Below are 12,900 nucleotides of genomic sequence, written 5' to 3' on the forward strand. Positions count from 1 at the left end.
AGGGTGCAGCTCTCAGGAAGTCATGGTCTTCATGAAGTCCTGAGGCACCCCCATGAGGATGGCCTCCAAATGTATATTGAAGTCCCCCAACACCAACAAGTTAGGGGACTGCACATGCACATCAGAGACCACCTCAAGCACCTCAGCCAGGGAGTCAGTCGTGCAGCGGGGTGGACGGTACACGAGCAGAATCCCCAGACTGCCCTTCAGGCCCAACCTCCACTACATGCAATCAGCAACCCTGGTCTCCCAGAGAGGGAGTCTGGTGAGGACCAAGGACTCCCGGTAGGTAGCAGCCACTCCCCCTCCCCGACCCCCAGCCCCAGCCCTCGGTTGCTGTGCATATGAAAATCCAGCTGGGCAAATGGCGGCAAGCGTGGGAGCAGTGGCCTTGTCTAGCCAGGTCTCCGTCATACATGCCAGGTCCGCACCCTCACCCAGGATCATGTCATGGATAAGAGACGTTTTATGGGCAACAGACCTGGCATTACATAGCAGCAGACGAAGGCCAGAGGATGGAGTCACAGATCCCCCAGCCATCCTTCGGCTCTGGACAGGCCCGGTCAGGGGACAGATATTATGCATCTCTCCCCTGTTCCCCTTACCTGGCATGGCCTGCCCCTAGCGCTCCACCAGCATCTGCTGCCCGGCCTCGGTATGTTCCGGCCCCCAGAACTCCCCCCACAGCCTCCGCCAGGTGGACACATGTCTCTCTCACCTCCGCCTATCAGGTAGGCACCCCACCCCTAAAATCACAAACACAACCCCAAAGCCCACCACCTACCAACAATTTTTTTAAAACTACAGCCCAGGCCCTCTGTTCCCTTGGGGCTCCCCTGAGTGGTTCACCCAAGTCAGAAGCCTTCCGAGGTCGACCGAAAGCTGCATGCTCTTCCTAGCAGGGAGGGGTGGAGCGAGCTCCCTGCAGCTCCTCCCTCTCTGGCCGATGCATAGGACCAGGCTGGCCTCCCCCTGTAGTGATGTTCCTCCCGGGAGGCAGGGGGTGCAGCCTCCCAGTGGCCCTCAGTTCTCCAGCTGATGGATGAGGCCAGAGTCTGCAGTCCCAGGGAACTGTCAGTTGGCGCAGGATCGGAATTAGAATCAGCCTAGCTGCTGTCCTGTGCATAGTCACCCAGAAGGCAGCTCCATTGAAAGGTGTGAGTCTTGTCTGGGGGGGGACTTCAATTTTTGACTTGGCCAACAAGGTCAGTCAAAAATTATAGACCCATGGTGTTACAGTTTGGATGCTGTTTGGGAGCATTTAGCTGCCTGTTTACTACCAAGAGCAGATTAAATACCTCTAAACGAAGTGTACGCCTAAGTTTGTTTTGTAGGTTGCAATCCAGGTTTTGTACTAACAAGAATTAGCACAGGAAAAAAAATTGATCCATTTATCATTTTCATTAGAAATATGCTTATAATATCACATCAAAATATATTGTGCATATAAAACTTTTGTTGTTGTTGTTAAACAGAGCTTTGCTAAATATCCTTAGATATTTAATAGCTTAAAAATTAGAGATCTCATTCTAAGTACTAAGTTCCCTATTCAATACTGAATAGGCAATTCAGCTAACAGGTACATAGTCCTGATAAACTTCTAAGAAGCAGCTCCCCCATTGTAAAATCAGCACATATTTATATTGTTTGTGTAGGAATTACCCCATAACTAATATTATCTACTGTCCCATAAATTAGGGCTCACAGTCATAATTATTTCATTGTTATTAAACGTCCTTAAAAATTTAGAGCATACATAAAAGGCTTACATGTACACCTTTCAGGCTAGATAAGATGAATTTTGAATTATACCTTTGATAAGATAACTCTTTAGTCCAAATTTGCCAATTAAACTTAAGTCTATAAAATTTCCTAAGCATCTATATATCAGGCTTTTTGTATACCTTATACAATATTTTTCCTCATTAAGTGAAAACTTAGAGTACACTTTTGACCTAGAATAATACAGTCTCACACCTGTTCATTACTCAAATCACTTTTTGGCACAAGTGATGGGGCTTTAAAACAGCATTTTCTCTTTGGTTACCATCCATGTCATCTTGACAATTATTTTTATGCCAGTCACCCAGAATTTATTGTGAACCTGCTTGTGTCTCTGTGTTGTCTTCTCTTTAATACAATTTAATACAATACTTCTTATTTACATTTTCAAATTCACAGTAATATATTATTAATATTTGACATTTGTATGTCATAATAAATTCCCACCATGTCCACTAAAGCAAAGTCAGTGTTTTCCTAAAATCCAGGACAATCATTTGGGTGTTATGAATACATACCATACTGCTTATCTATTGTCTGCTTGCATAAAATAGCAGTTAATGTTTTCCTTATTGTTAAAGATGTCTTCTTTCAGACTTTCAAAACCAGCCTGCAGATTTCTCAGATAAAAAACTTGTTTCAGCTCCAACTTCACGGCCTTCCACAACCATATTTGTAAGTGAAGATATACGTATAGCAATAGAAGTTAGAACCAATTGAGTATAGTGATCACAAGATCAGAAAGCGAAAGCCACCACCCGTCATAGAATCATACGAGGAAGCCGGTATGTATAAACTACAAAGAAGACTACGTCAGGGCTGTGCCACTGCATACTATAAGAGCTTCAGACATCTTGAGTCAAGGCAGGTAGAGCAATGTAGATGTAGAAAAAGGAGAGGATTTGGAAGATGATGTAATGGGACCATACTGGCTTGGGGCAACCATGATAAATGCCTGTAAATCATGAATACTTGTGTCATGCTGACCATGACAGTGGTTGTAAATATTACTTGAACTACATTACTGAACTAAAAAAAAGAAAAAAAAGATCTTCAGCAGAAACATGTATTTGTACAGAGTACCCATTCCATTTATTCCAAGATAGCTGATAGTATGTGGAAGGAGCCAGGGAGATAGGCTGTGTTCAAGTTATTGACAGGGGACAGGACAGCCGAATTATCTCTTACACTTCTTGTCAAAAGAAGCTTGAAAAAAACTCAACAGACGTACTTAAATAAGAAGCTGAAATCTCTTATAACTCAGTTTGCCACTTCCCCCACAGCACAACTTTATCAAGAGCTACAGAATACGAAGCACGAGTTGAATAATATTCTTTCACAACAGGCGGAATTTGCTCTGACCTGTTTACAACAGAAATATTGGGAAAGTGGTGAACGTCCTAGTAAGATCCTTTCACATCATCTTAAACAGCATCAATATCAGAATGTCATTTCAGCTATTAAAGATGAGAATGGCAAAATATATACTTCTCCTACAGATATAAATTCACAATTTTTAAAGTTTTCTTCTGATCTGTATAATACCGGTCATAAGATATCAGAGCACGATATGGATGCTTTTTTTCTCAGATTAATCTCCCATGGCTAGATTCTTCACAACAACAGCTCCTTTTAGCTCCTCTGCATTTAGAGGAAATTATAAATGCAATAATGAAAATGAATACTGGGAAATCACCCAGACCAGATGGATGTCCAGTTGAATGGTATAAAACATTCTCTAGTTTTTTAGCCCCTATAATCATATTTTCGAAGCTGGCTCCCCTTCTTCATCGTTAAATGATGCTTATATTACAGCAATTCCTAAGCCAGGAAAGGACCATACGTATTGTGCTAACTCTTGACCCATATCATTAATTAACGTAGATATCAAAATATTAACAGCAAACTTGGCTGATAGATTACAAGAAGTCATAACTGTGTTGGTTAGACCAGGCCAGGTGGGATTTATTAAAAATAGACAGGGGGCTGATAATCTTAGATTAGTTGTTGATTTAGTTGCTTTAAACTCTGAAAGAAGTGACCAGGCAGCCATCATTTCCTTGGATGCAGAAAAGGCCTTTGGCAAAATTCATTGGAAATTTATGTTTATCACACTGACTAATTTTGGTTTTACTATAGAATTTTTGAAATGGGTTAAAATGTTATACCCTAGTATAAAATGGGTATACTCTAGTATATTCTCCAATTGACAATTTTGATGGTGCCCAGAGTCTATTGCTTACTTGGGAATAATTATTCCTAGAGATATATCTCAAATGATTAGGTTGAATTTAAACAAGTTGATTAATGATATTTCATGAGATATAGATAGATGGGCATCTTTAAAGTTGAGTTTATGGGGTAAGGTGAATACACTTAAGATGAATACCATACCTCAAATTATTTATGTTATACATGGGATCCCTGTACAAATCCCTGTACAATATTTACCTGGCAAATATTTCCAAAAATTTAATGCTTTGTTTCATAAATTCTTCTGGGGTTCCTCTCCAGCAAGAATATCATTAAAAAGGAGGCAACTTCCAATTAATGAAGGCGGGTTCGGTTTTCCGGATTTAACTATGTACCATTGGGCCTATTTGCTGACCTCTAGAAAATTTTGGTCTTTTCCACTCAGATTAGATTTTCCATGGTCATTGCTGGAATCTTCTTGTCTGGAGCCTCTCTCTAAATGGATGGCATTAGGTTTTCGGCATATCAAGGTAGACAGAGCTCCTCCCACAATTTTGGCAGTTAGAGAAGTTAATGTCACGTCAGTTATAGTTTGATCCATTTTCCCATGCTAAACTGACTTTGTGGCGAAATCCAGATTTAAGAATTGGTAAGAAAACGTTTTATGGCAGACCTGGGCAGATAAAATGATATTTACCCTGGATCAATTAGTGGGGGTTGATTATGAGTTTTTGTTATTTTCAACTTTGCGAGATCAATTTGATTTGCCTGCTACAGCGGAATGGCAGTATTTGCAACTGAAACATTTGTTGGTATATAGATTCGGTCCTGCTGCTTTTACTGCCTTGGAGTCTCCTCCGCTATTGGAAATACTTATTGAAGCTGATCAGATATATTGACCTACGAGTCATGTTTACAAACATTTATTATCATTGAACAAATATAATACAAGTGGTTTATAGCAGGAATGGAACAGGGAATTGGAACGTCCTATTTTGTTTAATCAATGGACTGCCATCTTGGCATCTATATCAGACATTTCAATGGATCTTCGGTTACGCCTTATTCAGAAAAACTTTTGTTTCGGGTCTAGTGGAGCAAAGGGCTGGATGTGCCCAATCTCATCTGATCTTGGAAGCTAACCAGGGTCAGCCCTGGTTAGGACTTGGATGGGAGACCGCCTGGGAATCAGGCTTCCTGCATTGAGCAGGGGGTTGGACTCGATGTTCTTGTAGGCCCCTTCCAACCCTATGGTTCTATAATTCTCCACAATGTCTTTTTGATAAAGGCTTGTCAAATTTGGTTAATTGTTCGAGGTGTAATGCAGTCAATACTTCTCTTATTCATAGGTTTTCGAAACACTCAATGGTTGCCTCCTTTTGGGAGGAAGTTATTATATGCATAAATTTTGTATTGGAAAGCTGTTTAATATTTACTGATGTAAATGTTCTTTTAAATTACTTACCTGCTTCTTGGAACATAACACGTGGTCAGCGTAAATGGATTTTTCACGGTCTTTTGGTTGCTAAAACTTTTGGTTTTATCCTTCCAATATTATGATATTGGAAGGATAAAAGCCCAACGCCTGTAATGCAATGGACTGAAGACCTAACAACACTAGCAACATTTGAAAGAGTGGTATATAGGTGTAACTTGCAGATGGACTTGTATGTGGATATTTGGTCTGCTTTTACTGAAGTGTATGTGTAACCTATTTTTTCCCCTTTTTTTCTTTCTTGAATATTGTAATATTTGAAACTGAGGATTTTGGAATATGTTGTTATATTTTGTTCTTTTGTTCTCTTTTTTTTGGTTTTGTTATGTTTTCGGTTTGGTTTGGTTTGGTTTGTTGAAACTCAAAATAAAAAATTGGGGGAAAAAAGTTATTGACAGGTGATTTCCACACTATCATGGTGTGGTTGAAATTTCTTCATACGCAATATGGAATCATGGGACTCAGAGGATGGCAGATTAAAGCTGAAGTGATTGCAGAAGATTTAGCAAAGTGGACAGCAGAAGGCAGAGCCTATGCCTGGTCCACGGGACTGCACAAACAGGGGCTAGAGAGCTACAGCAGAGAACCTCAGCCATCTGGGCCAAATACAGCCCTCCCGGGGCCAGACACAACCCTGCGGGATTCCCCAGAAGGCCACACCCCCTTCCCCAGGCTCCATCCCCTTTCCCCCAGCCACCAATCATGTGGTGGGCTTCTGGCTTTTGGGCACTCCCTCCCCCGCCACCGCCGCCCCATTCGAAAGGGATGAAATGCCTCGCTCAGGTGCCAGCAGTTGCAGCTTCCTGCTACAGTGTGCTGGGCTGATTTTGTGTGTTGGCATCACCCCTTTTGCCTTTGATCTGGCCCAGCCTGGGACACAGCCCCTCCAGAACTTCTCCAATGTTGGATTCAGCCCTGAGGCAAAAAGAGGCTCCCCACCTCTAAGTCTCAATGTGAGTTCCAGCGCCAAGCTGGGGAAATTCTCCCAGTGGATGGAAGTAAATAGTGGGGTCTCACAGGGATCTGTATTAGGACCAGTGCTTTTCAACCTGTTCATAAATTATCGGAATTAGGAGTGAGGAGTGAAGTGGCCACATTTGCCAATGACACCAAGTTAGTTAGGGTGGTTAAAATAAAAAGGGATTATGAAGAGCTCCAAAAAGATCTCTCCAAACTGGGAGAATGGGCATCTAAATGGCAGATGCAGTTCAATGTATGCAGGTCTAAAGTGATGCACACTGAGGCAAAAAATCCCAACTTCAAGTATAGCCTGATGGGATCTGAGCTAGTGGTGACTGAACAGGAAAGAGATCTTGGGGTTGTGGTGGACAGCTGAATGAAGATGACAGCACAGTGTGCAGCTGCTGTAAAAAAAGGCAAACTCTGTGTTAGGCATAATTAGAAAAGGAATTGAGAATAAAACTGCCAATATCAGACTGCCCCTATACAAATCTATAGTATGGCCGCACTTGGAATCCTGTGTATAGTTCTGGTCACCACAGCTAAAAAAAGATACTGTAGAGCTGGAGAAAGCGCAGAAAAGGGCAACTAAAATGACCAAGGGGCTGGAGCATCTCTCCTATGAGAGCAGGTTACAACAGCTGGGATTGTTTAGCTTGGGAAAAAGGAGGATAAGGGGAGACATGGTAGAGGTCTACAGAATTATGGATGGTGTAGAAAATGTGGATAGGGAGACATTTTTCTCCCTCTCTCAAAATACAAGAACCTGGGGTCATCCCATGAAGCTGAATGGTAAAGATTCAGGACAGATGAAAAGAAAGACTCCTTCACACAGCGCATAGCTAAATTATGGAATTCGCTACCCCAGGATGTAGTGATGGCCACCAGTTTGGATGGCTTTAAGAGGGGGTTAGACAAATTCCTGGAGGAAAAGGCTATCAGTGGCTACTAGTCTTGATGGCTCTGTGCGACCTGCAGTACCAGAGGCAGTGAGCCTCTGTACACCCGTTGCTGAGGAACATGGGTGGGGGTGCTGTTGAACTCATGCCCTGCTCGTGGGTTCCTGGTCGACAGTTGGTTGGCCACTGGGTGAACAGAATGCTGGACTGGATGGTCTCTTCATCTGATCCAGCATGGCTGTCCTTATGTTCTTAACACAAGGCTGGACTTCCATTCATGACTGAGGTGAGAAAAGGGGCTAAACAAGTTGTGACACTGAATGTGTCATGAGCAATCACATTTGTGTCTGCACGTGTGTGTTAAAACTAATAACAGGTTCGGGGGGGGGGGTTCACTGAGATCACAGCATGCAGGGAATGGAGATTTAGCCCTTTCCTCCTTGCCAAGATCCTGACAACAACTGCCCAACACCTACTCTTAGCACTGAGAAGGAAGCCTGCATTGGGGCTCTCTTTCCAGGGCAAATAGAAGGTGAAGGGGAGGCTATTTTAACCAAGACCATGTAGGGAGAGGGAGGGAGAGAGAGGGAGGAGGGAGAGGGAAGGGGGATGGGGAGGGGGTCACCTGCTTTCCCTTCGCAGTACTGTCTAGAGGAACATGGGAGGCTGCTAATGACGGGCGAGGCCAAGGGGCGCCATTGCTGGGCGGGCCCTGCTGCTGCCCTGGGACCAGCACTGCTTCGCGGCACGTCTGCGTGATGCTTCCCAGCTCCTCTTCCTGTCCATTTCTTAGCAGCTCTTAGAGAGGGCACCACCAGTCTCCGGCACTGTAACCCTCGCTGCAACGGAGCCCCAGGCGGTAAACCACCCCCCGAGTTCCTCCTGCTCATGCAGGAGAGGCGCAGGAAGCACTGCGCTGTCCAGCTACGAGTGATGTGGTGGAGTCTGCCGCGGACCTCCGTAGGCACCAAAAGGCTGCAACATCAAATCCTACAAAGCAATATTCCTGTCACGTGTGTATTCCGGTGTTCTGCTAACCTGCTCTTCACCCGTGAGGACCGAAACCAATGCAGAATCTCGCTTTTCACAGTCCTCTTTGGCATCTGACCAAGATTTATGCTCCTTTGAAAAGTGATACAGGATTTTTTGATATGGCTCCCAATCCTTTATCGTTTTAGCAATCACATCTTTGAGTAAAACCAGGAATGCAGAAGGAAAAGAAAAAGAGAATAAGAGAGGGGATTAGTACTAACAATCTTATACATCTATACAGATTATTAAAAAATATACTGTTAAGTACAGACTAATTACATACCAATACACCATTACACTCCAGAATAATTTCTTTAGGTTGTAAAACTAAACTCACATACAAGGGCATAAGCCCGATTTAATTAACTGGGACCTACTTCTGATACAAAGGACTGCACTAAAATTCAAGCATCTCTCGAGATAAACAATATCCATTTTTCCAAAATGTGTGTTCAGCTAATGATCATTTTCACCTATTTTTATTGAGACGGATCATTCATTTCCCTCCATTTTTGCATCAATCAAGCCAATAGATTCAAGAACACTAGATCCTAATAGAGAAGTATATTCTACATCTGGCGTGTCCATGCTAAAATTAGACCTGCTCATAGCTTTTTTTTTTTTTACAAGTCTCATATTGGTATAGGAACATATTTCTGAAACTTTTTTTCCCCAACAGACCTCTTGAAGATCACTGTGGGTCATTTTGGACCCCCTGTACCTCCTCTTTGAAATACATCACAGTGCTCACAGAAAGCGGCATTCTTATCATGAATGGACTACGGTGGGGGTGGCGGCAACATGGTGCCCATGGGCATGAATGTGCCCCCAGACACCTTCCTTGGTGCCCACTGAGACGCCCTCCTCCTCCCAATTTTTATCTTTAGAGCATTTTTTTTACATTTTCTTCCTGGCAGCTGGGAGGGCTTCAACGTGAAGTGGGAGGCTCTACCTGCAGCCACCTTGCTTTCCCATGAATCCCTCTGAGCAGGCTCCTTGTCCTTGGTGACTAGCCCATGGCCCGTCAGAGTAGACAGTGCCAGGTTGGACAGGCAAACAGTCTGACTTGGCATAAGGCACATTCCTACCTAAGAAGAGCCCTGAGGGATCTTACCTGAGGCCTCTCTAGTCCAGCATTCTGCTTGCACAGTGGCCAACCAGCTGCCCGAGGGAAGGCCCCATGGAGGACCCGAGACCTACATTCCTAAGCACTACTTTTCTGTGATTTGGGAATAGTTGTCCACCTAGAACAGGAGTGCCACTACTTTCCAACAGTACACGAAATCCTGCGAATTCCCAAAACTAATCCTTGCAGTCTAGTTCAGGCCAGTGATATAGACTGTGGCTGCAATTCAGTGTGTGGTCATGTGACGTCAAGTCCCGCAGAGATCGACAGGCTGACCTGCATCTGGCTGTGCTGCTGTATGACTGCTCATCTCACTAGGTGTTAGGGGTTCCTCTCCCCCTCCCCACCCCTGCATCTCTTTGCTGGCTGAAATCTTAACCAACTACATAGGGAAGATACAGATGTGGAGGAAGTACAGGGGAGGACTCCTAGCCCCACTGCCTAGGGCCTCCCGGCCTAAGGAGATGGCATCCCCACCTTCCTCAGACAAGAGTTTACCCCCAATAGAATCCCCATCCGTTGTGGTGCTTACTTTGTTACCTTTCCAGCACTGGGCAAAAGACCTTTTTTCATTCTCTCGGGATGTTTAATCTTCTGTATGTTCCTGCTGCTATGTTGTGTTAAAGAGTTTGGTCTATGTGATACTTTTAGACCTTATGAGGCCTGTTTTAGCCTCTGCTGGTTTGAAGTGGCTGTTTTATTATGCTGTTCCTGATTTGGTTGTCTGGATTTTGGATGCTTATTTGTGTTTTATTAATTGTTGTCTTGAGGTCTTTTAGCTTTAGGGTGACTAGAAAATGTTAGAATGAGCAAATAAACAAAACATACTTTCTTTCCCTCCCCAGGAACTGGCAAAATCAGTTAGGTGCCTGCGGCCCCAAAAAAGGAAACGGGAATATTTTGGTCTGGGCTAAATCTGCATCTCAGGACCAGCATGAACTTCAGCTAGAGTGTCGGATGCAGAGGATGGCAGAGCCCCACACCTTCCAGAGCTGTGCAAAAGAGGGAGATTCGGTGGGTGTCGCCACAGGTGGGTTGCCTCACACTCTCATTCTTCAGCATCCCAGTCTCTGAGTAACTTACCAATTTCGCCTTGTACTCGCTCATTTCTCTTTGTCAATATAAGCAGGTCGTCTGATAAGTTTTGAGCTAGGCTGAATGCATCTATATCTAAAAGGGTTGAGAGAATCCAAATTAGTGGAATCTTAAAATAGCAGTCTACTGATAATAAGAAGCCATTTCCCAGCATTCTGCCACGCACAAGCGGGAAGCAAGAAATGGAACCCAGAATGGGGTTAGGCAGGTAGGAGCCACTGATTCTCTGTGGCTGGGATCACCAGTGGAGGATTAGCCTCTCCACCACCCAGGGATGTTCCTGTGTGCCGCCCTTTTCGTTCCGCTTAGGAACGTTGCTGCAGTGAGAGCAAAGCTGCCTTTCATCTAACACTGGGTTCCAGAGGTCTTGTGGACAGGCTCCTGGAAGGATGTGCAGTGCATCTCTCTGCACAGAGTGCACAGGGCTGCACTGCATCCCCTGAAAGAGGGAGGAGTTGCCATGATCTGATCTGATTTGCAGTGGCTGGCTTGGATCACTTCCTATGCTGGATCTACACTGCACCTCTTGATTAAAAAGACCTTCAGTCTGACCATGGCAGCGGGGACACAGAGAACACCCCTAGTTCCAGAGTCCCAGCCTCATACTCAGTGGAGAACAACGGGTCCAGGGAATGCCATGCCAAACGTGTTGGGCCAAGGAAATACCGAGACAGCCCCTTTGCTGTCATGCAGCCATGAAGTCCCAAACTGAACCCTGTAAATCATCTGCAGTGCGAATGATGAAATCCTGCGTGACAATGGTCTCAGGGTTGTCCAGCACCAGGCCAGGAACCACCGCAGGGAGCTCAGTCAGTCAGAGTGAGAGGCAGTAGGGCGGTCAGTACACCAACAAAATCCCAGCCTGCCTCTAGTCCAGTCCAGCACCACATACAGACACTTGAACCTGATTGGTCTCCCGGTGAAGGGGGTGGATGCCTTTTGGATGACCGCAGCCCCCCTCCCTGTCCCTCCAGCCCACGTGGGTGCTGCTCTGTGTACTGCTCTGTGTGCTGCTCAGGTGGACAACGCTGGGGCAGACCCACTCACCCCAGGTCATCCACTCACTCAGGGAAACATGCCAGGCGGGCCCTTTAATCCACACCAAAATCCTGGATGAGAGCTTTCTTGTTATGGACCAGCCTGGCATTTACATTTGTGGGCAGGAACAGCCCCCTGCCCTCTTTCTTTCTCACTTGCTCTTGCAGGGTTGCCTAGCAAAATGTCCCCTCACTGCTGCCATCACTGAGGAAAGAGCAGGGAATGAAAGGAGGAGGGGAGAGAGATGGGGCAGGGATCAGCAAGGGGTCGTTTTGCTGGGTGCTGTTGTGCAGGAGCACCCCTCCACTTCCTTTTCCTCCTCCTCCATTCTGTTTTCTGTTTGTTATTTCTTGCAGCTCCTTTTGACTGTGCACCTATGGTGGAGCTTGGAATTGCTATTTGTGAATCTCTGTTGCTTCGCGCCATCGCAGGTGTGCATTCTGTCACCTCAGTCAAAAAAGAAATAAAACAATAGACCAGAGGCAGCACCCCTCCCACTTCTAACACAATCCAAGCTCTACTAAGCAACGCGTGGCACAAACCTGCATTACAGTGTGACGCAACTGCACTCACGCGGCCTTGCAAACTCCTCCTACTCCTTCCACCGTTAGAACACTATGCGATTCTGTGTGGCATGCGACTGCTTTATCAATGGGTACTGAGCCCCATCCACTAGCACGTGCCTCAATGGAAACAAATTGCACTTGGAAGATATATTGCCTCAGCACGGACTCACACATGGAAGGCGCTCCAGTGTAGACCCTCCCCGTGTAATTTGTTACCGTTTTGACTGTCAAATGATTTCTTAGATCCACTGGCTGCAATGACATGGCATTGGTATATGAGGAATATGAAAATTAAGTTAAATGTATTTTTAAGTATTTTCAGTATTTATAATGCATTAATTCTCTAATTATTTTAATGTATTTTCTGTATAATTAACATAGAAAGTAACTAGTAGCAAAGACATTAAGGTGCGCTTCTAAAAACACACACAAACGCCTAAGATTCACCTTTGACTGGTAAATTGGATTAATTAAATCTTCAGAATGTCTTTAGAATGTCCAAGGAGGGCACAGCAGTATTTAAACAAATATGAAGTTTGACAGAACAAGGATCCCAGCTCCAGTTTTGCCCTTAACCCACAGTGGATTGAAGCTAGAAAACCAAAAGAAAATGTGGGTGGGCAGAGGCTGAGGTGCAAGCAAGCACAATATGGGAGCCTGCAGAACAGGTTTCCTGATTACATGGCCTGGGAGTTACGGTGGGCACCTTGACTT

This window comes from Heloderma suspectum, chromosome 5 (genome assembly GCF_057233095.1).
Source record: "Heloderma suspectum isolate Gila_16-S chromosome 5, 16-S_ref, whole genome shotgun sequence".
NCBI classification, from domain to species: Eukaryota; Metazoa; Chordata; class Lepidosauria; order Squamata; family Helodermatidae; genus Heloderma; species Heloderma suspectum.